The sequence below is a fragment of the Dendrobates tinctorius genome, unplaced genomic scaffold (genome assembly GCF_039654945.1).
Source record: "Dendrobates tinctorius isolate UK_male_01 unplaced genomic scaffold, ASM3965494v1 ptg000184l, whole genome shotgun sequence".
Lineage (NCBI taxonomy): Eukaryota > Metazoa > Chordata > Amphibia > Anura > Dendrobatidae > Dendrobates > Dendrobates tinctorius.
The window spans coordinates 19,310,151-19,334,528 of NW_027361851.1; the positions used below are offsets into that span (position 1 = coordinate 19,310,151).

The 24,378-nt window shown below is 35.6% G+C and overlaps 5 non-coding genes across 5 annotated transcripts; all 5 read right to left on the bottom strand.

Annotated features, from left to right (window-relative positions):
- Positions 1–6,773: 6,773 nt before the first annotated feature.
- Positions 6,774–6,846, bottom strand: TRNAF-GAA (transfer RNA phenylalanine (anticodon GAA)). Its single transcript has one exon. It is a non-coding gene; the product is annotated as a tRNA-Phe (tRNA).
- A 2,043-nt stretch (positions 6,847–8,889) lies between these two features.
- Positions 8,890–8,962, bottom strand: TRNAF-GAA (transfer RNA phenylalanine (anticodon GAA)). The gene has a single exon. It is a non-coding gene; the product is annotated as a tRNA-Phe (tRNA).
- An 867-nt stretch (positions 8,963–9,829) lies between these two features.
- Positions 9,830–9,912, bottom strand: TRNAL-CAG (transfer RNA leucine (anticodon CAG)). Its single transcript has one exon. It is a non-coding gene; the product is annotated as a tRNA-Leu (tRNA).
- A 5,120-nt stretch (positions 9,913–15,032) lies between these two features.
- TRNAF-GAA (transfer RNA phenylalanine (anticodon GAA)) lies at positions 15,033–15,105 on the bottom strand. The gene has a single exon. It is a non-coding gene; the product is annotated as a tRNA-Phe (tRNA).
- Positions 15,106–17,010: 1,905 nt separating this feature from the next.
- TRNAF-GAA (transfer RNA phenylalanine (anticodon GAA)) lies at positions 17,011–17,083 on the bottom strand. The gene has a single exon. It is a non-coding gene; the product is annotated as a tRNA-Phe (tRNA).
- Between the last annotated feature and the right edge of the window lie 7,295 nt (positions 17,084–24,378).

Consider the following 24,378-nt stretch of genomic DNA (forward strand, 5'->3'; position numbering starts at 1 on the left):
GGTCATGGTCGCACATAAAACACAATTTGCATGCATAATGTTACATCAAGTTTTATTTTTTATGAGATGCAAACAATTGGAGCAAAAAAGAGACAAAAATTTAGAGAAAATATTATATTGATTGTTAATGTTAAAAGTGAGACCATTTGTCCCAAAATGTGCTGAAACATGTCAGAATGACATGGGCATTTCACATTTTTTAAACTATGATTACCTACTTGTTAAATTTTTGTTTATTAAGTATCGTTATGGTCTATTGATGTATGAGGTGAAAACTATGAAAGTAGACTTACCAGCAAATCCGTTTCTAGATATATTTCATGACAGCACTGTAGAAGGTTGATTCCCTACCCTAATAGGGACAGAGAACACAAAGAGGTGAAATAGTCCCTCCTCATTGACTGTCCAAAGGATTTTTCTAGTGCCAAAAGAACAACAGACATATGCACAAAAAATCTGTTTGATGTTCCTAGAGTTCTTTTTTGAGAGGACAAATTCAGATTCACTCCAAAGACTCTCAGGAAATTTTTCAAAACCACATTACTAAGTTTTGTTTGACCTCATCTAATCAATAAATGAAGATAAAGTTTCTAGAAATTATATGTTGATGTCACCTCCAGGGGAGACTGCGACCTGAACGCAGCGCCTTAGACCGCTCGGCCATCCTGACTTGGATATGCAATTGGAACTTAACTCCTTCCATGCTAGTCAGCAGAAATGTTACCATTCCTTGTGATTAAAAACTTGTCACACCACCCCAAAAAAGTCAATAAATAACATTTTTTATATGCGTACTTTTCGTCTGCATTAATTTTTAAACCTCCATTTATTTTGTTTGGATATTAGAAATGTTATATTTCTCACAAATGCAGTGATGCACCACATTTCTTCAGAAACTACTGTTTGGCCACACAGCAGGGCTTTGAAAGGAAGAGCCCTATTTGGGTTTTGCAATGCAGATTTTGCAGGAATACCTTGCAGATGAAATTTGCAGAGTACCAAAACAGCAGAAAACCTCCCAAAGTGACCACATTTTAGAAATTATTTTGCCCAATGAGTTAATCAACACCTGCAATTACTATTGTCAGCCTATAGGTGTTTTCACTCTGAACCATCCAGCATTGCAAGTATGCCAGTTTAGTGCCCAGCTTTTGCTTGCAGAGACAAGCAACCCATACATTTTTAAGTGGGCTCTACTCACTGGAGCAATGTCAAATATGTAGATGCTTTGTCTCACCATTAAAGTAGAAACCTCCTATATTTCAAATTAAAGATGACGGACCTGTGTGGAGCTTGTGTTTTTTGCCTTTTTGACTTTGTCCACAGCATATTTTTTAAGGACATTTGTCTCAGTAATGCCTCAGTGTTTCAAAGTCAAACAAGCTGACTATAATCATTCAGCTAGTGTCTAATAAGTGCTGTCTGTTTCAGCTATCAGGTTACCTTTTAATCCTCTTACAGCTAAGTCAATCTGAAATAAAACAAAATAGAGGAAAAATTACTAAAAAACATTCATGTGTTCAAAAGGAAAAAGTTACCGTTTCTCAAATTTTTAACATTTTGTTTTCTGTAGATAGTTAAGATTTTTAGGCCTTTTGATCATGATCAGTCCATGTGCTTTGTTTAATATCTCCTTAAAATGTAAACGGTGAAGAAAAAGCATTTTGCCGAAACCTGGGACCTTTAGATATTCAGTCTAACGCTCTCCCAACTGAGCTATTTCGGCCATATCTATACATTTTCTGGGGGGTTTGACACTCTGCAAATGTCAAGTGTCACACCTGGAGGGATATATTATAATTTTTCATTTGACTGTTTTTTGAAGCATGATTTCTATTTGAAACGCCTTCCATTTTGCTGTACATATTTAATAACATTCATTAACTATTTGTGAATGAGTAGAAAAAGACAGCAATTTTGCCATTGAATTTTTACATTTTCAGTTTGTCTCCATGCACCAGTATAATTCTGACCCTGTGCTTCTAGAATAGGTCATGGTCGCACATAAAACACAATTTGCATGCATAATGTTACATCAAGTTTTATTTTTTATGAGATGCAAACAATTGGAGCAAAAAAGAGACAAAAATTTAGAGAAAATATTATATTGATTGTTAATGTTAAAAGTGAGACCATTTGTCCCAAAATGTGCTGAAACATGTCAGAATGACATGGGCATTTCACATTTTTTAAACTATGATTAGCTACTTGTTACATTTTTGTTTATTAAGTATCGTTATGGTCTATTGATGTATGAGGTGAAAACTATGAAAGTAGACTTACCAGCAAATCCGTTTCTAGATATATTTCATGACAGCACTGTAGAAGGTTGATTCCCTACCCTAATAGGGACAGAGAACACAAAGAGGTGAAATAGTCCCTCCTCATTGACTGTCCAAAGGATTTTTCTAGTGCCAAAAGAACAACAGACATATGCACAAAAAATCTGTTTGATGTTCCTAGAGTTCTTTTTTGAGAGGACAAATTCAGATTCACTCCAAAGACTCTCAGGAAATTTTTCAAAACCACATTACTAAGTTTTGTTTGACCTCATCTAATCAATAAATGAAGAAAAAAGTTTCTTGAAATTAAAAGTTGATGTCAGAGGTGGGATTTGAACCACTTGTAAACGGTGAAGAAAAAGCATTTTGCCAAAACCCGGGATTTGACCAGGGACCTTTAGATGTTCAGTCTAACGCTCTCCCAACTGAGCTATTTCGGCCATATCTATACATTTTCTGGGGGGTTTGACACTCTGCAAATGTCAAGTGTCACACCTGGAGGGATATATTATAATTTTTCATTTGACTGTTTTTTGAAGCATGATTTCTATTTGAAACGCCTTCCATTTTGCTGTACATATTTAATAACATTCATTAACTATTTGTGAATGAGTAGAAAAAGACAGCAATTTTGCCATTGAATTTTTACATTTTCAGTTTGTCTCCATGCACAAGTATAATTCTGACCCTGTGCTTCTAGAATAGGTCATGGTTGCACATAAAACACAATTTGCATGCATAATGTTACATCAAGTTTTATTTTTTATGAGATGCAAACAATTGGAGCAAAAAAGAGACAAAAATTTAGAGAAAATATTTTATTGATTGTTAAAAGTGAGACCATTTGTCCCAAAATGTGCTGAAACATGTCAGAATGACATGGGCATTTCACATTTTTTAAACTATGATTACCTACTTGTTAAGTTTTTGTTTATTAAGTATCGTTATGGTCTATTGATGTATGAGGTGAAAACTATGAAAGTAGACTTACCAGCAAATCCGTTTCTAGATATATTTCATGACAGCACTGTAGAAGGTTGATTCCCTACCCTAATAGGGACAGAGAACACAAAGAGGTGAAATAGTCCCTCCTCATTGACTGTCCAAAGGATTTTTCTAGTGCCAAAAGAACAACAGACATATGCACAAAAAATCTGTTTGATGTTCCTAGAGTTCTTTTTTGAGAGGACAAATTCAGATTCACTCCAAAGACTCTCAGGAAATTTTTCAAAACCACATTACTAAGTTTTGTTTGACCTCATCTAATCAATAAACGAAGATAAAGTATCTTGAAATTAAATGTTGATGTCAGAAGTGGGATTTGAACCCACGCCTCCAGGGGAGACTGCGACCTGAACGCAGCACCTTAGACCGCTCGGCCATCCTACCTTCGATATGCAATTGGAACTTAACTCTTTCCATGCTAGTCAGCAGAAATGTTACCATTCCTTGTGATTAAAAACTTGTCACACCACCCCAAAAAAGTCAATAAATAACATTTTTTATATGCGTACTTTTCGTCTGCATTAATTTTTAAACCTCCATTTATTTTGTTTGGATATTAGAAATGTTAGATTTCTCACAAATGCGGTGATGCACCACATTTCTTCAGAAACTACTGTTTGGCCACACAGCAGGGCTTTGAAAGGAAGAGCCCTATTTGGGTTTTGCAATGCAGATTTTGCAGGAATACCTTGCAGATGAAATTTGCACAGTACCAAACAAGCAGAAAACCTCCCAAAGTGACCACATTTTAGAAATTATTTTGCACAATGAGTTAATCAACACCTGCAATTACTATTGTCAGCCTATAGGTGTTTTCACTCTGAACCATCCAGCATTGCAAGTATGCCAGTTTAGTGCCCAGCTTTTGCTTGCAGAGACAAGCAACCCATACATTTTTAAGTGGGCTCTACTCACTGGAGCAATGTCAAATATGTAGATGCTTTGTCTCACCATTAAAGTAGAAACCTCCTATATTTCAAATTAAAGATGACGGACCTGTGTGGAGCTTGTGTTTTTTGCCTTTTTGACTTTGTCCACAGCATATTTTTTAAGGACATTTGTCTCAGTAATGCCTCAGTGTTTCAAAGTCAAACAAGCTGACTATAATCATTCAGCTAGTGTCTGATAAGTGCTGTCTGTTTCAGCTATCAGGTTACCTTTTAATCCTCTTACAGCTAAGTCAATCTGAAATAAAACAAAATAGAGGAAAAATTACTAAAAAACATTCATGTGTTCAAAAGGAAAAAGTTACCGTTTCTCAAATTTTTAACATTTTGTTTTCTGTAGATAGTTAAGATTTTTAGGCCTTTAGATCATGATCAGTCCATGTGCTTTGTTTAATATCTCCTTAAAATGTAAACGGTGAAGAAAAAGCATTTTGCTGAAACCCGGGATCTTTAGATCTTCAGTCTAACGCTCTCCCAACTGAGCTATTTCTGCCATATCTATACATTTTCTGGGGGGTTTGACACTCTGCAAATGTCAAGTGTCACACCTGGAGGGATATATTATAATTTTTCATTTGACTGTTTTTTGAAGCATGATTTCTATTTGAAACGCCTTCCATTTTGCTGTACATATTTAATAACATTCATTAACTATTTGTGAATGAGTAGAAAAAGACAGCAATTTTGCCATTGAATTTTTACATTTTCAGTTTGTCTCCATGCACCAGTATAATTCTGACCCTGTGCTTCTAGAATAGGTCATGGTCGCACATAAAACACAATTTGCATGCATAATGTTACATCAAGTTTTATTTTTTATGAGCTGCAAACAATTGGAGCAAAAAAGAGACAAAAATTTAGAGAAAATATTTTATTGATTGTTAAAAGTGAGACCATTTGTCCCAAAATGTGCTGAAACATGTCAGAAGGACATGGGCATTTCACATTTTTTAAACTATGATTACCTACTTGTTAAGTTTTTGTTAATTAAGTATCGTTATGGTCTATTGATGTATGAGGTGAAAACTATGAAAGTAGACTTACCAGCAAATCCGTTTCTAGATATATTTCATGACAGCACTGTAGAAGGTTGATTCCCTACCCTAATAGGGACAGAGAACACAAAGAGGTGAAATAGTCCCTCCTCATTGACTGTCCAAAGGATTTTTCTAGTGCCAAAAGAACAACAGACATATGCACAAAAAATCTGTTTGATGTTCCTAGAGTTCTTTTTTGAGAGGACAAATTCAGATTCACTCCAAAGACTCTCAGGAAATTTTTCAAAACCACATTACTAAGTTTTGTTTGACCTCATCTAATCAATAAATGAAGATAAAGTTTCTTGAAATTAAATGTTGATGTCAGAAGTGGGATTTGAACCCACGCCTCCAGGGGAGACTGCGACCTGCGACTGCGACAAAATAGAGGAAAAATTACTAAAAAACATTCATGTGTTCAAAAGGAAAAAGTTACCGTTTCTCAAATTTTTAACAGAGACTGCCACCTGAACGCAGCGCCTTAGACCACTTGGCCATCCTGACTTCGATATGCAATTGGAACTTAACTCCTTCCATGCTAGTCAGCAGAAATGTTACCATTCCTTGTGATTAAAAACTTGTCACACCACCCCAAAAAAGTCAATAAATAACATTTTTTATATGCGTACTTTTCTTCGTCTGCATTAATTTTTAAACCTCCATTTATTTTGTTTGGATATTAGAAATGTTAGATTTCTCACAAATGTGGTGATGCACCACATTTCTTCAGAAACTACTGTTTGGCCACACAGCAGGGCTTTGAAAGGAAGAGCCCTATTTGGGTTTTGCAATGCAGATTTTGCAGGAATACCTTGCAGATGAAATTTGCAGAGTACCAAAACAGCAGAAAACCTCCCAAAGTGACCACATTTTAGAAATTATTTTGCACAATGAGTTAATCAACACCTGCAATTACTATTGTCAGCCTATAGGTGTTTTCACTCTGAACCATCCAGCATTGCAAGTATGCCAGTTTAGTGCCCAGCTTTTGCTTGCAGAGACAAGCAACCCATACATTTTTAAGTGGGCTCTACTCACTGGAGCAATGTCAAATATGTAGATGCTTTGTCTCACCATTAAAGTAGAAACCTCCTATATTTCAAATTAAAGATGACGGACCTGTGTGGAGCTTGTGTTTTTTGCCTTTTTGACTTTGTCCACAGCATATTTTTTAAGGACATTTGTCTCAGTAATGCCTCAGTGTTTCAAAGTCAAACAAGCTGACTATAATCATTCAGCTAGTGTCTGATAAGTGCTGTCTGTTTCAGCTATCAGGTTACCTTTTAATCCTCTTACAGCTAAGTCAATCTGAAATAAAACAAAATAGAGGAAAAATTACTAAAAAACATTCATGTGTTCAAAAGGAAAAAGTTACCGTTTCTCAAATTTTTAACATTTTGTTTTCTGTAGATAGTTAAAATATTTAGGCCTTTTGATCATGATCAGTCCATGTGCTTTGTTTAATATCTCCTTAAAATGTAAACGGTGAAGAAAAAGCATTTTGCCGAAACCCGGGATTGGACCAGGGACCTTTAGATCTTCAGTCTAACGCTCTCCCAACTGAGCTATTTCGGCCTTATCCATACATTTTCTGGGGGGTTTGACACTCTGCAAATGTCAAGTGTCACACCTGGAGGGATATATTATAATTTTTAATTTGACTGTTTTTTGAAGCATGATTTCTATTTGAAACGCCTTCCATTTTGCTGTACATATTTAATAACATTCATTAACTATTTGTGAATGAGTAGAAAAAGACAGCAATTTTGCCATTGAATTTTTACATTTTCAGTTTGTCTCCATGCACCAGTATAATTCTGACCCTGTGCTTCTAGAATAGGTCATGGTCGCACATAAAACACAATTTGCATGCATAATGTTACATCAAGTTTTATTTTTTATGAGATGCAAACAATTGGAGCAAAAAAGAGACAAAAATTTAGAGAAAATATTTTATTGATTGTTAAAAGTGAGACCATTTGTCCCAAAATGTGCTGAAACATGTCAGAAGGACATGGGCATTTCACATTTTTTAAACTATGATTACCTACTTGTTAAGTTTTTGTTTATTAAGTATCGTTATGGTCTATTGATGTATGAGGTGAAAACTATGAAAGTAGACTTACCAGCAAATCTGTTTCTAGATATATTTCATGACAGCACTGTAGAAGGTTGATTCCCTACCCTAATAGGGACAGAGAACACAAAGAGGTGAAATAGTCCCTCCTCATTGACTGTCCAAAGGATTTTTCTAGTGCCAAAAGAACAACAGACATATGCACAAAAAATCTGTTTGAAGTTCCTAGAGTTATTTTTTGAGAGGACAAATTCAGATTCACTCCAAAGACTCTCAGGAAATTTTTCAAAACCACATTACTAAGTTTTGTTTGACCTCATCTAATCAATAAATGAAGATAAAGTTTCTTGAAATTAAATGTTGATGTCAGAAGTGGGATTTGAACCCACGCCTCCAGGGGAGACTGCGACCTGCGACTGCGACAAAATAGAGGAAAAATTACTAAAAAACATTCATGTGTTCAAAAGGAAAAAGTTACCGTTTCTCAAATTTTTAACAGAGACTGCCACCTGAACGCAGCGCCTTAGACCGCTCGGCCATCCTGACTTCGATATCCAATTGGAACTTAACTCCTTCCATGCTAGTCAGCAGAAATGTTACCATCCCTTGTGATTAAAAACTTGTCACACCACCCCAAAAAAGTCAATAAATAACATTTTTTATATGCGTACTTTTCGTCTGCATTAATTTTTAAACCTCCATTTATTTTGTTTGGATATTAGAAATGTTAGATTTCTCACAAATGCGGTGATGCACCACATTTCTTCAGAAACTACTGTTTGGCCACACAGCAGGGCTTTGAAAGGAAGAGCCCTATTTGGGTTTTGCAATGCAGATTTTGCAGGAATACCTTGCAGATGAAATTTGCAGAGTACCAAAACAGCAGAAAACCTCCCAAAGTGACCACATTTTAGAAATTATTTTGCACAATGAGTTAATCAACACCTGCAATTACTATTGTCAGCCTATAGGTGTTTTCACTCTGAACCATCCAGCATTGCAAGTATGCCAGTTTAGTGCCCAGCTTTTGCTTGCAGAGACAAGCAACCCATACATTTTTAAGTGGGCTCTACTCACTGGAGCAATGTCAAATATGTAGATGCTTTGTCTCACCATTAAAGTAGAAACCTCCTATATTTCAAATTAAAGATGACGGACCTGTGTGGAGCTTGTGTTTTTTGCCTTTTTGACTTTGTCCACAGCATATTTTTTAAGGACATTTGTCTCAGTAATGCCTCAGTGTTTCAAAGTCAAACAAGCTGACTATAATCATTCAGCTAGTGTCTGATAAGTGCTGTCTGTTTCAGCTATCAGGTTACCTTTTAATCCTCTTACAGCTAAGTCAATCTGAAATAAAACAAAATAGAGGAAAAATTACTAAAAAACATTCATGTGTTCAAAAGGAAAAAGTTACCGTTTCTCAAATTTTTAACATTTTGTTTTCTGTAGATAGTTAAGATTTTTAGGCCTTTTGATCATGATCAGTCCATGTGCTTTGTTTAATATCTCCTTAAAATGTAAACGGTGAAGAAAAAGCATTTTGCCGAAACCCGGGATTGGACCAGGGACCTTTAGATCTTCAGTCTAACGCTCTCCCAACTGAGCTATTTCGGCCATATCTATACATTTTCTGGGGGGTTTGACACTCTGCAAATGTCAAGTGTCACACCTGGAGGGATATATTATAATTTTTCATTTGACTGTTTTTTGAAGCATGATTTCTATTTGAAACGCCTTCCATTTTGCTGTACATATTTAATAACATTCATTAACTATTTGTGAATGAGTAGAAAAAGACAGCAATTTTGCCATTGAATTTTTACATTTTCAGTTTGTCTCCATGCACCAGTATAATTCTGACCCTGTGCTTCTAGAATAGGTCATGGTCGCACATAAAACACAATTTGCATGCATAATGTTACATCAAGTTTTATTTTTTATGAGCTGCCAACAATTGGAGCAAAAAAGAGACAAAAATTTAGAGAAAATATTTTATTGATTGTTAAAAGTGAGACCATTTGTCCCAAAATGTGCTGAAACATGTCAGAAGGACATGGGCATTTCACATTTTTTAAACTATGATTACCTACTTGTTAAGTTTTTGTTAATTAAGTATCGTTATGGTCTATTGATGTATGAGGTGAAAACTATGAAAGTAGACTTACCAGCAAATCCGTTTCTAGATATATTTCATGACAGCACTGTAGAAGGTTGATTCCCTACCCTAATAGGGACAGAGAACACAAAGAGGTGAAATAGTCCCTCCTCATTGACTGTCCAAAGGATTTTTCTAGTGCCAAAAGAACAACAGACATATGCACAAAAAAACCTGTTTGATGTTCCTAGAGTTCTTTTTTGAGAGGACAAATTCAGATTCACTCCAAAGACTCTCAGGAAATTTTTCAAAACCACATTACTAAGTTTTGTTTGACCTCATCTAATCAATAAATGAAGATAAAGTTTCTTGAAATTAAATGTTGATGTCAGAAGTGGGATTTGAACCCACGCCTCCAGGGAAGACTGCGACCTGAACGCAGCGCCTTAGACCGCTCGGCCATCCTGACTTCGACATGCAATTGGAACTTAACTCCTTCCATGCTAGTCAGCAGAAATGTTACCATCCCTTGTGATTAAAAACTTGTCACACCACCCCAAAAAAGTCAATAAATAACATTTTTTATATGCGTACTTTTCGTCTGCATTAATTTTTAAACCTCCATTTATTTTGTTTGGATATTAGAAATGTTAGATTTCTCACAAATGCGGTGATGCACCACATTTCTTCAGAAACTACTGTTTGGCCACACAGCAGGGCTTTGAAAGGAAGAGCCCTATTTGGGTTTTGCAATGCAGATTTTGCAGGAATACCTTGCAGATGAAATTTGCAGAGTACCAAAACAGCAGAAAACCTCCCAAAGTGACCACATTTTAGAAATTATTTTGCACAATGAGTTAATCAACACCTGCAATTACTATTGTCAGCCTATAGGTGTTTTCACTCTGAACCATCCAGCATTGCAAGTATGCCAGTTTAGTGCCCAGCTTTTGCTTGCAGAGACAAGCAACCCATACATTTTTAAGTGGGCTCTACTCACTGGAGCAATGTCAAATATGTAGATGCTTTGTCTCACCATTAAAGTAGAAACCTCCTATATTTCAAATTAAAGATGACGGACCTGTGTGGAGCTTGTGTTTTTTGCCTTTTTGACTTTGTCCACAGCATATTTTTTAAGGACATTTGTCTCAGTAATGCCTCAGTGTTTCAAAGTCAAACAAGCTGACTATAATCATTCAGCTAGTGTCTGATAAGTGCTGTCTGTTTCAGCTATCAGGTTACCTTTTAATCCTCTTACAGCTAAGTCAATCTGAAATAAAACAAAAGAGAGGAAAAATTACTAAAAAACATTCATGTGTTCAAAAGGAAAAAGTTACCGTTTCTCAAATTTTTAACATTTTGTTTTCTGTAGATAGTTAAGATTTTTAGGCCTTTAGATCATGATCAGTCCATGTGCTTTGTTTAATATCTCCTTAAAATGTAAACGGTGAAGAAAAAGCATTTTGCCGAAACCTGGGATTGGACCAGGGACCTTTAGATCTTCTGTCTAACGCTCTCCCAAATGAGCTATTTCAGCCATATCTATACATTTTCTGGGGGGTTTGACACTCTGCAAATGTCAAGTGTCACACCTGGAGGGATATATTATAATTTTTCATTTGACTGTTTTTTGAAGCATGATTTCTATTTGAAACGCCTTCCATTTTGCTGTACATATTTAATAACATTCATTAACTATTTGTGAATGAGTAGAAAAAGACAGCAATTTTGCCATTGAATTTTTACATTTTCAGTTTGTCTCCATGCACAAGTATAATTCTGACCCTGTGCTTCTAGAATAGGTCATGGTTGCACATAAAACACAATTTGCATGCATAATGTTACATCAAGTTTTATTTTTTATGAGATGCAAACAATTGGAGCAAAAAAGAGACAAAAATTTAGAGAAAATATTTTATTGATTGTTAAAAGTGAGACCATTTGTCCCAAAATGTGCTGAAACATGTCAGAATGACATGGGCATTTCACATTTTTTAAACTATGATTACCTACTTGTTAAGTTTTTGTTTATTAAGTATCGTTATGGTCTATTGATGTATGAGGTGAAAACTATGAAAGTAGACTTACCAGCAAATCCGTTTCTAGATATATTTCATGACAGCACTGTAGAAGGTTGATTCCCTACCCTAATAGGGACAGAGAACACAAAGAGGTGAAATAGTCCCTCCTCATTGACTGTCCAAAGGATTTTTCTAGTGCCAAAAGAACAACAGACATATGCACAAAAAATCTGTTTGATGTTCCTAGAGTTCTTTTTTGAGAGGACAAATTCAGATTCACTCCAAAGACTCTCAGGAAATTTTTCAAAACCACATTACTAAGTTTTGTTTGACCTCATCTAATCAATAAATGAAGATAAAGTTTCTTGAAATTAAATGTTGATGTCAGAAGTGGGATTTGAACCCACGCCTCCAGGGGAGACTGCAACCTGCGACTGCGACAAAATAGAGGAAAAATTACTAAAAAACATTCATGTGTTCAAAAGGAAAAAGTTACCGTTTCTCAAATTTTTAACAGAGACTGCCACCTGAACGCAGCGCCTTAGACCACTTGGCCATCCTGACTTCGATATGCAATTGGAACTTAACTCCTTCCATGCTAGTCAGCAGAAATGTTACCATTCCTTGTGATTAAAAACTTGTCACACCACCCCAAAAAAGTCAATAAATAACATTTTTTATATGCGTACTTTTCGTCTGCATTAATTTTTAAACCTCCATTTATTTTGTTTGGATATTAGAAATGTTAGATTTCTCACAAATGCGGTGATGCACCACATTTCTTCAGAAACTACTGTTTGGCCACACAGCAGGGCTTTGAAAGGAAGAGCCCTATTTGGGTTTTGCAATGCAGATTTTGCAGGAATACCTTGCAGATGAAATTTGCAGAGTACCAAAACAGCAGAAAACCTCCCAAAGTGACCACATTTTAGAAATTATTTTGCACAATGAGTTAATCAACACCTGCAATTACTATTGCCAGCCTATAGGTGTTTTCACTCTGAACCATCCAGCATTGCAAGTATGCCAGTTTAGTGCCCAGCTTTTGCTTGCAGAGACAAGCAACCCATACATTTTTAAGTGGGCTCTACTCACTGGAGCAATGTCAAATATGTAGATGCTTTGTCTCACCATTAAAGTAGAAACCTCCTATATTTCAAATTAAAGATGACGGACCTGTGTGGAGCTTGTGTTTTTTGCCTTTTTGACTTTGTCCACAGCATATTTTTTAAGGACATTTGTCTCAGTAATGCCTCAGTGTTTCAAAGTCAAACAAGCTGACTATAATCATTCAGCTAGTGTCTGATAAGTGCTGTCTGTTTCAGCTATCAGGTTACCTTTTAATCCTCTTACAGCTAAGTCAATCTGAAATAAAACAAAATAGAGGAAAAATTACTAAAAAACATTCATGTGTTCAAAAGGAAAAAGTTACCGTTTCTCAAATTTTTAACATTTTGTTTTCTGTAGATAGTTAAGATTTTTAGGCCTTTTGATCATGATCAGTCCATGTGCTTTGTTTAATATCTCCTTAAAATGTAAACGGTGAAGAAAAAGCATTTTGCCGAAACCCCGGGATTGGACCAGGGACCTTTAGATCTTCTGTCTAACGCTCTCCCAAATGAGCTATTTCGGCCATATCTATACATTTTCTGGGGGGTTTGACACTCTGCAAATGTCAAGTGTCACACCTGGAGGGATATATTATAATTTTTCATTTGACTGTTTTTTGAAGCATGATTTCTATTTGAAACGCCTTCCATTTTGCTGTACATATTTAATAACATTCATTAACTATTTGTGAATGAGTAGAAAAAGACAGCAATTTTGCCATTGAATTTTTACATTTTCAGTTTGTCTCCATGCACAAGTATAATTCTGACCCTGTGCTTCTAGAATAGGTCATGGTTGCACATAAAACACAATTTGCATGCATAATGTTACATCAAGTTTTATTTTTTATGAGATGCAAACAATTGGAGCAAAAAAGAGACAAAAATTTAGAGAAAATATTTTATTGATTGTTAAAAGTGAGACCATTTGTCCCAAAATGTGCTGAAACATGTCAGAATGACATGGGCATTTCACATTTTTTAAACTATGATTACCTACTTGTTAAGTTTTTGTTTATTAAGTATCGTTATGGTCTATTGATGTATGAGGTGAAAACTATGAAAGTAGACTTACCAGCAAATCCGTTTCTAGATATATTTCATGACAGCACTGTAGAAGGTTGATTCCCTACCCTAATAGGGACAGAGAACACAAAGAGGAGAAATAGTCCCTCCTCATTGACTGTCCAAAGGATTTTTCTAGTGCCAAAAGAACAACAGACATATGCACAAAAAATCTGTTTGATGTTCTTTTTTGAGAGGACAAATTCAGATTCACTCCAAAGACTCTCAGGAAATTTTTCAAAACCACATTACTAAGTTTTGTTTGACCTCATCTAATCAATAAACGAAGATAAAGTATCTTGAAATTAAATGTTGATGTCAGAAGTGGGATTTGAACCCACGCCTCCAGGGGAGACTGCGACCTGAACGCAGCGCCTTAGACCGCTCGGCCTTCCTACCTTAGATATGCAATTGGAACTTAACTCCTTCCATGCTAGTCAGCAGAAATGTTACCATTCCTTGTGATTAAAAACTTGTCACACCACCCCAAAAAAGTCAATAAATAACATTTTTTATATGCGTACTTTTCGTCTGCATTAATTTTTAAACCTCCATTTATTTTGTTTGGATATTAGAAATGTTAGATTTCTCACAAATGCGGTGATGCACCACATTTCTTCAGAAACTACTGTTTGGCCACACAGCAGGGCTTTGAAAGGAAGAGCCCTATTTGGGTTTTGCAATGCAGATTTTGCAGGAATACCTTGCAGATGAAATTTGCAGAGTACCAAAACAGCAGAAAACCTCCCAAAGTGATCACATTTTAGAAATTATTTTGCACAATGAGTTAATCAACACCTGCAATTACTATTGTCAGCCTATAGGTGTTTTCACTCTGAACCATCCAGCATTGCAAGTATGCCAGTTTAGTGCCCAGCTTTTGCTTGCAGAGACAAGCAACCCATACATTTTTAAGTGGGCTCTACTCACTGGAGCAATGTCAAATATGTAGATGCTTTGTCTCACCATTAAAGTAGAAACCTCCTATATTTCAAATTAAAGATGACGGACCTGTGTGGAGCTTGTGTTTTTTGCCTTTTTGACTTTGTCCACAGCATATTTTTTAAGGACATTTGTCTCAGTAATGCCTCAGTGTTTCAAAGTCAAACAAGCTGACTATAATCATTCAGCTAGTGTCTGATAAGTGCTGTCTGTTTCAGCTATCAGGTTACCTTTTAATCCTCTTACAGCTAAGTCAATCTGAAATAAAACAAAATAGAGGAAAAATTACTAAAAAATATTCATGTGTTCAAAAGGAAACAGTTACCGTTTCTCAAATGTTTAACATTTTGTTTTCTGTAGATAGTTAAGATTTTTAGGCCTTTTGATCATGATCTGTCCATGTGCTTTGTTTAATATCTCCTTAAAATGTAAACGGTGAAGAAAAAGCATTTTGCCGAAACCCGGGATTGGACCAGGGACCTTTAGATCTTCAGTCTAACGCTCTCCCAACTGAGCTATTTCGGCCATATCTATACATTTTCTGGGGGGTTTGACACTCTGCAAATGTCAAGTGTCACACCTGGAGGGATATGTTATAATTTTTCATTTGACTGTTTTTTGAAGCATGATTTCTATTTGAAACGCCTTCCATTTTGCTGTACATATTTAATAACATTCATTAACTATTTGTGAATGAGTAGAAAAAGACAGCAATTTTGCCATTGAATTTTTACATTTTCAGTTTGTCTCCATGCACCAGTATAATTCTGACCCTGTGCTTCTAGAATAGGTCATGGTCGCACATAAAACACAATTTGCATGCATAATGTTACATCAAGTTTTATTTTTTATGAGATGCAAACAATTGGAGCAAAAAGGAGACAAAAATTTAGAGAAAATATTTTATTGATTGTTAATGTTAAAAGTGAGACCATTTGTCCCAAAATGTGCTGAAACATGTCAGAAGGACATGGGCATTTCACATTTTTTAAACTATGATTACCTACTTGTTAAGTTTTTGTTTATTAAGTATCGTTATGGTCTATTGATGTATGAGGTGAAAACTATGAAAGTAGACTTACCAGCAAATCCGTTTCTAGATATATTTCATGACAGCACTTCAGAAGGTTGATTCCCTACCCTAATAGGGACAGAGAACACAAAGAGGTGAAATAGTCCCTCCTCAATGACTGTCCAAAGGATTTTTCTAGTGCCAAAAGAACAACAGACATATGCACAAAAAATCTGTTTGATGTTCCTAGAGTTCTTTTTTGAGAGGACAAATTCAGATTCACTCCAAAGACTCTCAGGAAATTTTTCAAAACCACATTACTAAGTTTTGTTTGACCTCATCTAATCAATAAATGAAGATAAAGTTTCTTGAAATTAAATGTTGATGTCAGAAGTGGGATTTAGACCGCTCGGCCATCCTGACTTTGATATGCAATTGGAACTTAACTCCTTCCATGCTAGTCAGCAGAAATGTTACCATTCCTTGTGATTAAAAACTTGTCACACCACCCCAAAAAAGTCAATAAATAACATTTTTTATATGCGTACTTTTCGTCTGCATTAATTTTTAAACCTCCATTTATTTTGTTTGGATATTAGAAATGTTAGATTTCTCACAAATGCGGTGATGCACCACATTTCTTCAGAAACTACTGTTTGGCCACACAGCAGGGCTTTGAAAGGAAGAGCCCTATTTGGGTTTTGCAATGCAGATTTTGCAGGAATACCTTGCAGATGAAATTTGCAGAGTACCAAAACAGCAGAAAACCTCCCAAAGTGACCACATTTTAGAAATTATTTTGCACAATGAGTTAATCAACACCTGCAATTACTATTGTCAGCCTATAGGTGTTTTCACTCTGAACCATCCAGCATTGCAAGTATGCCAGTTTAGTGCCCAGCTTTTGCTTGCAGAGACAAGCAACCCATACATTTTTAAGTGGGCTCTACTCACTGGAGCAATGTCAAATATGTAGATGCTTTGTCTCACCATTAAAGTAGAAACCTCCTATATTTCAAATTAAAGATGACGGACCTGTGTGGAGCTTGTGTTTTTTGCCTTTTTGACTTTGTCCACAGCATATTTTTTAAGGACATTTGTCTCAGTAATGCCTCAGTGTTTCATAGTCAAACAAGCTGACTATAATCATTCAGCTAGTGTCTGATAAGTGCTGTCTGTTTCAGCTATCAGGTTACCTTTTAATCCTCTTACAGCTAAGTCAATCTGAAATAAAACAAAATAGAGGAAAAATTACTAAAAAATATTCATGTGTTCAAAAGGAAACAGTTACCGTTTCTCAAATGTTTAACATTTTGTTTTCTGTAGATAGTTAAGATTTTTAGGCCTTTTGATCATGATCTGTCCATGTGCTTTGTTTAATATCTCCTTAAAATGTAAACGGTGAAGAAAAAGCATTTTGCCGAAACCCGGGATTGGACCAGGGACCTTTAGATCTTCAGTCTAACGCTCTCCCAACTGAGCTATTTCGGCCATATCTATACATTTTCTGGGGGGTTTGACACTCTGCAAATGTCAAGTGTCACACCTGGAGGGATATGTTATAATTTTTCATTTGACTGTTTTTTGAAGCATGATTTCTATTTGAAACGCCTTCCATTTTGCTGTACATATTTAATAACATTCATTAACTATTTGTGAATGAGTAGAAAAAGACAGCAATTTTGCCATTGAATTTTTACATTTTCAGTTTGTCTCCATGCACCAGTATAATTCTGACCCTGTGCTTCTAGAATAGGTCATGGTCGCACATAAAACACAATTTGCATGCATAATGTTACATCAAGTTTTATTTTTTATGAGATGCAAACAATTGGAGCAAAAAGGAGACAAAAATTTAGAGAAAATATTTTATTGATTGTTAATGTTAAAAGTGAGACCATTTGTCCCAAAATGTGCTGAAACATGTCAGAAGGACATGGGCATTTCACATTTTTTAAACTATGATTACCTACTTGTTAAGTTTTTGTTTATTAAGTATCGTTATGGTCTATTGATGTATGAGGTGAAAACTATGAAAGTAGACTTACCAGCAAATCTGTTTCTAGATATATTTCATGACAGCACTGTAGAAGGTTGATTCCCTACCCTAATAGGGACAGAGAACACAAAGAGGTGAAATAGTCCCTCCTCAATGACTGTCCAAAGGATTTTTCTAGTGCCAAAAGAACAACAGACATATGCACAAAAAATCTGTTTGATGTTCCTAGAGTTCTTTTTTGAGAGGACAAATTCAGATTCACTCCAAAGACTCTCAGGAAATTTTTCAAAACCACATTACTAAGTTTTGTTTGACCTCATCTAATCAATAAATGAAGATAAAGTTTCTTGAAATTAAATGTTGATGTCAGAAGTGGGATTTAGACCGCTCGGCCATCCTGACTTTGATATGCAATTGGAACTTAACTCCTTCCATGCTAGTCAGCAGAAATGTTACCATTCCTTGTGATTAAAAACTTGTCACACCACCCCAAAAAAGTCAATAAATAACATTTTTTATATGCGTACTTTTCGTCTGCATTAATTTTTAAACCTCCATTTATTTTGTTTGGATATTAGAAATGTTAGATTTCTCACAAATGCGGTGATGCACCACATTTCTTCAGAAACTACTGTTTGGCCACACAGCAGGGCTTTGAAAGGAAGAGCCCTATTTGGGTTTTGCAATGCAGATTTTGCAGGAATACCTTGCAGATGAAATTTGCAGAGTACCAAAACAGCAGAAAACCTCCCAAAGTGACCACATTTTAGAAATTATTTTGCACAATGAGTTAATCAACACCTGCAATTACTATTGTCAGCCTATAGGTGTTTTCACTCTGAACCATCCAGCATTGCAAGTATGCCAGTTTAGTGCCCAGCTTTTGCTTGCAGAGACAAGCAACCCATACATTTTTAAGTGGGCTCTACTCACTGGAGCAATGTCAAATATGTAGATGCTTTGTCTCACCATTAAAGTAGAAACCTCCTATATTTCAAATTAAAGATGACGGACCTGTGTGGAGCTTGTGTTTTTTGCCTTTTTGACTTTGTCCACAGCATATTTTTTAAGGACATTTGTCTCAGTAATGCCTCAGTGTTTCATAGTCAAACAAGCTGACTATAATCATTCAGCTAGTGTCTGATAAGTGCTGTCTGTTTCAGCTATCAGGTTACCTTTTAATCCTCTTACAGCTAAGTCAATCTGAAATAAAACAAAATAGAGGAAAAATTACTAAAAAATATTCATGTGTTCAAAAGGAAACAGTTACCGTTTCTCAAATGTTTAACATTTTGTTTTCTGTAGATAGTTAAGATTTTTAGGCCTTTTGATCATGATCTGTCCATGTGCTTTGTTTAATATCTCCTTAAAATGTAAACGGTGAAGAAAAAGCATTTTGCTGAAACCTGGGATTGGACCAGGGACCTTTAGATCTTCAGTCTAACGCTCTCCCAACTGAGCTATTTCGGCCATATCTATACATTTTCTGGGGGGTTTGACACTCTGCAAATGTCAAGTGTCACACCTGGAGGGATATGTTATAATTTTTCATTTGACTGTTTTTTGAAGCATGATTTCTATTTGAAACGCCTTCCATTTTGCTGTACATATTTAATAACATTCATTAACTATTTGTGAATGAGTAGAAAAAGACAGCAATTTTGCCATTGAATTTTTACATTTTCAGTTTGTCTCCATGCACCAGTATAATTCTGACCCTGTGCTTCTAGAATAGGTCATGGTCGCACATAAAACACAATTTGCATGCATAATGTTACATCAAGTTTTATTTTTTATGAGATGCAAACAATTGGAGCAAAAAGGAGACAAAAATTTAGAGAAAATATTTTATTGATTGTTAATGTTAAAAGTGAGACCATTTGTCCCAAAATGTGCTGAAACATGTCAGAAGGACATGGGCATTTCACATTTTTTAAACTATGATTACCTACTTGTTAAGTTTTTGTTTATTAAGTATCGTTATGGTCTATTGATGTATGAGGTGAAAACTATGAAAGTAGACTTACCAGCAAATCCGTTTCTAGATATATTTCATGACAGCACTGTAGAAGGTTGATTCCCTACCCTAATAGGGACAGAGAACACAAAGAGGTGAAATAGTCCCTCCTCAATGACTGTCCAAAGGATTTTTCTAGTGCCAAAAGAACAACAGACATATGCACAAAAAATCTGTTTGATGTTCCTAGAGTTCTTTTTTGAGAGGACAAATTCAGATTCACTCCAAAGACTCTCAGGAAATTTTTCAAAACCACATTACTAAGTTTTGTTTGACCTCATCTAATCAATAAATGAAGATAAAGTTTCTTGAATTTAAATGTTGATGTCAGAAGTGGGATTTAGACCGCTCGGCCATCCTGACTTTGATATGCAATTGGAACTTAACTCCTTCCATGCTAGTCAGCAGAAATGTTACCATTCCTTGTGATTAAAAACTTGTCACACCACCCCAAAAAAGTCAATAAATAACATTTTTTATATGCGTACTTTTCGTCTGCATTAATTTTTAAACCTCCATTTATTTTGTTTGGATATTAGAAATGTTAGATTTCTCACAAATGCGGTGATGCACCACATTTCTTCAGAAACTACTGTTTGGCCACACAGCAGGGCTTTGAAAGGAAGAGCCCTATTTGGGTTTTGCAATGCAGATTTTGCAGGAATACCTTGCAGATGAAATTTGCAGAGTACCAAAACAGCAGAAAACCTCCCAAAGTGACCACATTTTAGAAATTATTTTGCACAATGAGTTAATCAACACCTGCAATTACTATTGTCAGCCTATAGGTGTTTTCACTCTGAACCATCCAGCATTGCAAGTATGCCAGTTTAGTGCCCAGCTTTTGCTTGCAGAGACAAGCAACCCATACATTTTTAAGTGGGCTCTACTCACTGGAGCAATGTCAAATATGTAGATGCTTTGTCTCACCATTAAAGTAGAAACCTCCTATATTTCAAATTAAAGATGACGGACCTGTGTGGAGCTTGTGTTTTTTGCCTTTTTGACTTTGTCCACAGCATATTTTTTAAGGACATTTGTCTCAGTAATGCCTCAGTGTTTCATAGTCAAACAAGCTGACTATAATCATTCAGCTAGTGTCTGATAAGTGCTGTCTGTTTCAGCTATCAGGTTACCTTTTAATCCTCTTACAGCTAAGTCAATCTGAAATAAAACAAAATAGAGGAAAAATTACTAAAAAATATTCATGTGTTCAAAAGGAAACAGTTACCGTTTCTCAAATGTTTAACATTTTGTTTTCTGTAGATAGTTAAGATTTTTAGGCCTTTTGATCATGATCTGTCCATGTGCTTTGTTTAATATCTCCTTAAAATGTAAACGGTGAAGAAAAAGCATTTTGCCGAAACCCGGGATTGGACCAGGGACCTTTAGATCTTCAGTCTAACGCTCTCCCAACTGAGCTATTTCAGCCATATCTATACATTTTCTGGGGGGTTTGACACTCTGCAAATGTCAAGTGTCACACCTGGAGGGATATGTTATAATTTTTCATTTGACTGTTTTTTGAAGCATGATTTCTATTTGAAACGCCTTCCATTTTGCTGTACATATTTAATAACATTCATTAACTATTTGTGAATGAGTAGAAAAAGACAGCAATTTTGCCATTGAATTTTTACATTTTCAGTTTGTCTCCATGCACCAGTATAATTCTGACCCTGTGCTTCTAGAATAGGTCATGGTCGCACATAAAACACAATTTGCATGCATAATGTTACATCAAGTTTTATTTTTTATGAGATGCAAACAATTGGAGCAAAAAGGAGACAAAAATTTAGAGAAAATATTTTATTGATTGTTAATGTTAAAAGTGAGACCATTTGTCCCAAAATGTGCTGAAACATGTCAGAAGGACATGGGCATTTCACATTTTTTAAACTATGATTACCTACTTGTTAAGTTTTTGTTTATTAAGTATCGTTATGGTCTATTGATGTATGAGGTGAAAACTTTGAAAGTAGACTTACCAGCAAATCCGTTTCTAGATATATTTCATGACAGCACTGTAGAAGGTTGATTCCCTACCCTAATAGGGACAGAGAACACAAAGAGGTGAAATAGTCCCTCCTCATTGACTGTCCAAAGGATTTTTCTAGTGCCAAAAGAACAACAGACATATGCACAAAAAATATGTTTGATGTTCTTTTTTGAGAGGACAAATTCAGATTCACTCCAAAGACTCTCAGGAAATTTTTCAAAACCACATTACTAAGTTTTGTTTGACCTCATCTCATCAATAAATGAAGATAAAGTTTCTTGAAATTAAATGTTGATGTCAGAAGTGGGATTTGAACCCACGCCTCCAGGGGAGACTGCAAACTGAACGCAGCGCCTTAGACTGCTCGGCCATCCTGACTTTAATGTGCAATAGGAACTTAACTCCTTCCATGCTAGACAGCAGAAATGTTACCATTCCTTGTGATTAAAAACTTGTCACACCACCCCAAAAAAGTCAATAAATAACATTTTTTATATGCGTACTTTTCTTCGTCTGCATTAATTTTTAAACCTCCATTTATTTTGTTTGGATATTAGAAATGTTAGATTTCTCACAAATGCGGTGATGCACCACATTTCTTCAGAAACTACTGTTTGGCCACACAGCAGGGCTTTGAAAGGAAGAGCCCTATTTGGGTTTTGCAATGCAGATTTTGCAGGAATACCTTGCAGATGAAATTTGCAGAGTACCAAAACAGCAGAAAACCTCCCAAAGTGATCACATTTTAGAAATTATTTTGCACAATGAGATAATCAACACCTGCAATTACTATTGTCAGCCTATAGGTGTTTTCACTCTGAACCATCCAGCATTGCAAGTATGCCAGTTTAGTGTCCAGCTTTTGCTTCCAGAGACAAGCAACCCATACATTTTTAAGTGGGCTCTACTCACTGGAGCAATGTCAAATATGTACATGCTTTGTCTCACCATTAAAGTAGAAACCTCCTATATTTCAAATTAAAGATGACGGATCTGTGTGGAGCTTGTGTTTTTTGCCTTTTTGACTTTGTCCACAGCATATTTTTTAAGGACATTTGTCTCAGTAATGCCTCAGTGTTTCAAAGTCAAACAAGCTGACTATAATCATTCAGCTAGTGTCTGATAAGTGCTGTCTGTTTCAGCTATCAGGTTACCTTTTAATCCTCTTACAGCTAAGTCAATCTGAAATAAAACAAAATAGAGGAAAAATTACTAAAAAACATTCATGTGTTCAAAAGGAAAAAGTTACCGTTTCTCAAATTTTTAACATTTTGTTTTCTGTAGATAGTTAAGATTTTTAGGCCTTTTGATCATGATCAGTCCATGTGCTTTGTTTAATATCTCCTTAAAATGTAAACGGTGAAGAAAAAGCATTTTGCCGAAACCCGGGACCTTTAGATCTTCAGTCTAACGCTCTCCCAACTGAGCTATTTCAGCCATATCTATACATTGTCTGGGGGGTTTGACACTCTGCAAATGTCAAGTGTCACACCTGGAGGGATATATTATAATTTTTCATTTGACTGTTTTTTGAAGCATGATTTCTATTTGAAACGCCTTCCATTTTGCTGTACATATTTAATAACATTCATTAACTATTTGTGATTGAGTAGAAAAAGACAGCAATTTTGCTATTGAATTTTTACATTTTCAGTTTGTCTCCATGCACCAGTATAATTCTGACCCTGTGCTTCTAGAATAGGTCATGGTCGCACATAAAACACAATTTGCATGCATAATGTTACATCAAGTTTTATTTTTTATGAGATGCAAACAATTGGAGCAAAAAAGAGACAAAAATTTAGAGAAAATATTTTATTGATTGTTAATGTTAAAAGTGAGACCATTTGTCCCAAAATGTGCTGAAACATGTCAGAAGGACATGGGCATTTCACATTTTTTAAACTATGATTACCTACTTGTTAAGTTTTTGTTTATTAAGTATCGTTATGGTCTATTGATGTATGATGTGAAAACTATGAAAGTAGACTTACCAGCAAATCCGTTTCTAGATATATTTCATGACAGCACTGTAGAAGGTTGATTCCCTAACCTAATAGGGACAGAGAACACAAAGAGGTAAAATAGTCCCTCCTCATTGACTGTCCAAAGGATTTTTCTAGTGCCAAAAGAACAACAGACATATGCACAAAAAATCTGTTTGATGTTCCTAGAGTTCTTTTTTGAGAGGACAAATTCAGATTCACTCCAAAGACTCTCAGGAAATTTTTCAAAACCACATTACTAAGTTTTGTTTGACCTCATCTAATCAATAAATGAAGATAAAGTTTCTTGAAATTAAATGTTGATGTCAGAAGTGGGATTTAGACCGCTCGGCCATCCTGACTTTGATATGCAATTGGAACTTAACTCCTTCCATGCTAGTCAGCAGAAATGTTACCATTCCTTGTGATTAAAAACTTGTCACACCACCCCAAAAAAGTCAATAAATAACATTTTTTATATGCGTACTTTTCGTCTGCATTAATTTTTAAACCTCCATTTATTTTGTTTGGATATTAGAAATGTTAGATTTCTCACAAATGCGGTGATGCACCACATTTCTTCAGAAACTACTGTTTGGCCACACAGCAGGGCTTTGAAAGGAAGAGCCCTATTTGGGTTTTGCAATGCAGATTTTGCAGGAATACCTTGCAGATGAAATTTGCAGAGTACCAAAACAGCAGAAAACCTCCCAAAGTGACCACATTTTAGAAATTATTTTGCACAATGAGTTAATCAACACCTGCAATTACTATTGTCAGCCTATA